Source organism: Neofelis nebulosa, chromosome X (assembly GCF_028018385.1).
Source record: "Neofelis nebulosa isolate mNeoNeb1 chromosome X, mNeoNeb1.pri, whole genome shotgun sequence".
NCBI classification, from domain to species: domain Eukaryota; kingdom Metazoa; phylum Chordata; class Mammalia; order Carnivora; family Felidae; genus Neofelis; species Neofelis nebulosa.
In genome coordinates, this window is record NC_080800.1 from 915,131 (window position 1) to 920,217 (window position 5,087).

Genomic DNA, 5,087 nt, shown 5'->3' on the forward strand with positions numbered 1-5,087 from the left:
CCGGGCACACCTCCTGCTGGAGAACGGCCACGTCCCCCCAAATCAGAGCCCAGCGAAGGGCAGGACACAGGGTCCCCCGGGGGAGGCGGGTACCTGAGGTGCACGACTGACCCTGGGCAGGTGAGCTAGAGGGATGTCAGCACCGCAGGCCACGGTCAGGATCGGCGCTGAGGGCTGCACGTTACCGCTTTGCCCATCCAGGTGCGTGCAGACGTGTCTGGGGAGACCACCCGGAGGCCCACGGACCGGGGCTTGGAAAACACAAACTGCTTCCCTCACAGCCCCACCCCCCAGGCTCCAGGGCAGGACCCTCCCCCAGCGCCCTCGCCCTCATGGCAGTCACTGTGTCAGGCACCTGTTTGGGGTGATTTGTTACGTGGCCCCACGAGACCCAGGCAGGGCATTGACAAGGACAGGGTGAGGACTCTACAGTTTGTCTCCTCCACCAGACTCTAGCAGGCACCCCTGCGCTGTTTCTGCTCACCTGGGTATTTAGTCAGCTAGATATCTGCTCACCTGGAGAGCTAGTCACTTGGATATCTGCTCACCTGGGTATTTAGTCAGCTAGATATCTGCTCACCTGGAGAGCTAGTCACTTGGATATCTGCTCACCTGGAGAGTTAGTCACTTGGATATCTGCTCACCTGGATATCTGCTCACCTGGATATTTAGTCACCCAGATATCTGCTCACCTGGATATCTGCTCACCTGGAGAGCTAGTCACTTGGATATCTGCTCACCTGGATATTTAGTCAGCTAGATATCTGCTCACCTGGATATTTAGTCAGCTAGATATCTGCTCACCTGGAGAGCTAGTCACTTGGATATCTGCTCACCTGGATACCTACTCACTTGGGTATCTGCTTACCTGGATACTTAGCTAGATATCTGCTCACCTGGAGAGCTAATCACTTGGATATCTGCTCACCTGGAGAGCTAGTCACTTGGATATCTTCTCACCTGGATATCTGCTCACCTGGATATTTAGTCAGCCAGATATCTGCTCACCTGGATATCTGCTCACCTGGATATTTAGTCAGCCGGATATCTGCTCACCTGGATATCTGCTCACCTGGATATCTGCTCACCTGGAGAGCTAGTCACTTGGATATCTGGTCACTTGGATATCTGCTCACCTGGATATCTGCTCACCTGGATATTTAGTCAGCCAGATATCTGCTCACCTGGATATCTGCTCACCTGGATATCTGCTCACCTGGAAAGCTAGTCACCTAGATATCTGGTCACTTGGATATCTGGTCACCTGGATATTTAGTCAGCTAGATATCTGCTCACCTGGAGAGCTGGTCACTTGGATATCTGCTCACCTGGATACTTAGTTGCTTGCATATCTGCTCACCTGGATACCTAGTCACTTGGATATCTGCTCACCTAGATACGTAGTCACTTGGATATCTGCTCACCTGGATACCTAGTCACTTGGATATCTGCTCACCTGGATACCTAGTCACTTGGATATCTGCTTACCTGGAGAGCTAGTCACTTGGATATCTGCTCACCTGGATATCTGCTCACCTGGATATTTAGTCAGCCGGATATCTGCTCACCTGGATATCTGCTCACCTGGATATCTGCTCACCCGGATATTTCATTAGCTAGATATCTGCTCACCTGGAGAGCTACTCACCTGGATATCTGCTCACCTGGACACCTGAAGGGGTTTGTCATTGCCCGCCTCCCCAGGTCGCGTCTGATCACCCCGCTCTGCCTTCGGCAGGAGTGCTGGGGGATCCGTTTGGGCAGGATCCCACCTACCCCTGATGCTGCTGCTGGTGGGTTTCCAGCTGCCGCTTGGCCACCCGCCCCGCGTGCCCACCCTGCGCTCAGAGCCGAGCGGGGTCTCTACGAGGTTTCCTGTCCGCGACTGCCACGTTCCAGAATGAAAGCTGTCTTGCTACATTCTCCACTGTCTCATTTCTCTCTCTCTCTCTCTGTTTTTAACACGCGTCGCTGAACCCGCAGAACTCACCGTATGGAGGCACCATGCACACCTGTGAACGGGACGGCAATGGGTCCGAGAACTGGACCCAGGGTCCGGTTCTGCTCTGCAGTGGTGTTCGCCCCGAGCAGTCGCGAGATCATCGCTGACACACGCACACAGAGGCGGGGCTCTGAGCCCCCGCTCCCCAGCCGCCGGCGCTAGGGGCCTGGCCCCCGCGGTCACGGGGGCGCTTTCCAAGCAGGCGTGAAACCTCCGGGTTTTCTGTGCGATGAAAACAGGCTGCTCTGGCCGCCACCAGAAAGTGCTTCCTCGTGGCTCCCCTCCCACGGGAACAGGTGCGCACGTGGCTTCCCCAGAAGCTGTCCCGGAGACGAGGGGCCCAATGGTTGAACGCACAACCTCCCTCCTCCCCGGGATGATCCCGCAGGGGACAGAGACGCAGCCCCCGGGTTTCTGCTTCCGCAGGGGCAGCCCTGGTGAGCCTCTCTCCGGGGGGAAGGGGGGATGTGTACGGGGCAGGGGGGACAGAGGGAGGGGGTGTGGGTGCACGGGCACCTGTTCCCCGGTGCCTCTCCCGTGGGACACCCGTGGGGCACGGTTCACGTTTCTTAGCTCCAGCTTTTCTCTGGATTGACTGGTCCCTGTTATGGGCGGCATCGTATCCGCCCAGAATCTGTAGGCAGACGCTGCGGCCCCAGGACCTCAGAATGCCATTGTGCTCGCAGTGGGGTCTTTAAGGAGGGGGTCAAGGCACAATGACGCTCATAGGGTGGGTCCTGATCCCATAGGATGGGTGTCCTCATAAGAATAGGAGGCCGGGGAAGGGGCACCTGGGGGGCTCGAGGGGTCCAGCCTCCGAACTCTGCTCAGGTCAGGATCTCACGGCTAGTGAGTTCGAGCCCCAAGTCGGGCTCTGTGCTGACAGCTCGGAGCCTGGAGCCTGCCTCCCACTCTGTCTCCCTCTCTCTCTGCCCCTCCCCACTACACGCTCTGTCTCTCTCTCAAAAATAAATAAACATTTAAAAAATTAAAAGAAAAAAAGAACAGGAGGTCAGGACACACAAACAGGGAGGGACGACCACAGAACGATGTGAGGACACAGGGACAGAAGACCGACTTTACACGCCCAGGACAGAGGCCTCAGGAGGAACCAGCCTCGGCCCTGCGTGGCCTCAGGCTCACAGCCTCAGCCCTGCCTGGACCTCAGATTCCAGGCCTCAGCCCTGCCTGAATGTCAGCCTCCCAGCCTCAGCCCTACCTGGACCTCAACCCCCAGCCTGGCCCTGCCTGGACCACAGACACCCAGCCTCACGCCTGTCTGGACCTCAGACCCCCCAGCTTCAGCCCTGCCTGGACCTCAGACCCCCAGCCTCAGCCCTGCTTGGATCTCAGACCCCCAGCCTCAGCCCTGCCTGCACCTCAGACCACCAGACTCTGCCCTGCCTGGATCTCAGACTCCCAGCCTCAGCCCTGACTAGATCTCAGACCCCCAGCCTCAGCCCTGCCTGGATCTCAGACCACCAGCCTCAGCCCTGCCTGGATCTCAGACCCCCAGCCTCAGCCCTGCCTAGATCTCAGACCGCCAGGCTCGGTCCTGCCTGGATTTCAGACCTCCACCCTTGACTCTGCCTGGATCTAAGACCCCCCAGCTTCAGCCCTGCCTGGATCTCAGACTCCCAGCCTCAGCCCTGCCTGGATCTCAGGCTCCCAGCCTCGGCCCTGCCTGGATCTCATACTCACAGCCTCAGTCCTGCCTAGATCTCAGGCTCCCAGCCTCGGCCTTGCCTGGATCTCAGCCTCCCAGCCTCAGCACTGCTTGAATCTCAGACCCTCACCCTCAGCCCTGCTTGCATCTCAGACCCCCAGACTCAGCCCTGCCTGGATCTCAGACTCCCAGCCTCTGCCCTGCCTGGATCTCAGAACCCCAGGCTCGGCCCTGCCTGGATCTCAGACTCCCAGCCTCGGCCCTGCCTGGATCTCAGAACCCCAGGCTCGGCCCTGCCTGGATCTCAGACTCCCAGCCTCGGCCCAGCCTGGATCTCAGTCTCTCAGCCTCAGCCCTGCCTGGATCACAGACTCCTAGCCTCGGCCCTGCCTGGATCTCAGACCCCCAGCTTCGGGCATGCCTAGATCTCAGAGTCCCAGCCTCGGCCTTGCCTGGATCTCAGACCACCAGCCTCAGCCCTGCCTGGATCTCAGACCCCCAGCCTCAGCCCTGCCTAGATCTCAGACCCCCAGCCTCAGCCCTGCCTGGACCTCAGACTCCCAGCCTCAGCCCTGCTTGAATCTCAGACCCTCACCTCAGCCCTGCCTGCATCTCAGACCCTCAGCCTCAGCCCTTCCTGGATCTCAGACTCCCAGCCTCGGCCCTACTTGGATCTCAGACCCCCAGCCTTGGCCCTGCCTGGATCTCAGACTCCCAGCCTCAGCACTGCTTGAATCTCAGACCCTCACCCTCAGCCCTGCTTGCATCTCAGACCCCCAGACTCAGCCCTGCCTGGATCTCAGAGTCCCAGCCTCGGCCTTGCCTGGATCTCAGACTCCCAGCCTCTGCCCTGCCTGGATCTCAGAACCCCAGGCTCGGCCCCTCCTGGATCTCAGACTCCCAGCCTCAACCCTGCCTGGACCTCAGGCCCCCAGACTCAGCCCTGCCTATGTCTCAGACTCCCAGCGTCACCCCTACCTCCATCTCAGACCCTCAGCCTCAGCCACCCCTGCATCTCAGACCCCCAGCCTCAGCTCCTCCTGGACGTCAGACCCCAGCTGGGTGGTGGCTCCGAACTGCAAACCCACGTCAATGCTGAAGGTTAGACAAAACTCCCCTTGAGAACAGGAATGGGTTTTGTGCTTTGAAGCTAAAAGAGCCAGTGAGACTCTATCGCTGTGACGTCTGGGCGGGCTGCCTGTGAGGTGGTTTCCTGCAGGCTCTGTGATAAAACTCTTTTCTTTGCATCCGTGGAGGGTTTTCTGGGTGGGAAAGAGGTTTTTTGGAATCATCTTTCCCCAACACACACACACACACACACACACACGAGCTCCAAACTTATTTCCTGCAACGGGCAGAGACCCAGACAGACAAGGTGGAGTCACCGCCCACCCAAAGAACCAAGATCTCGATAATCTA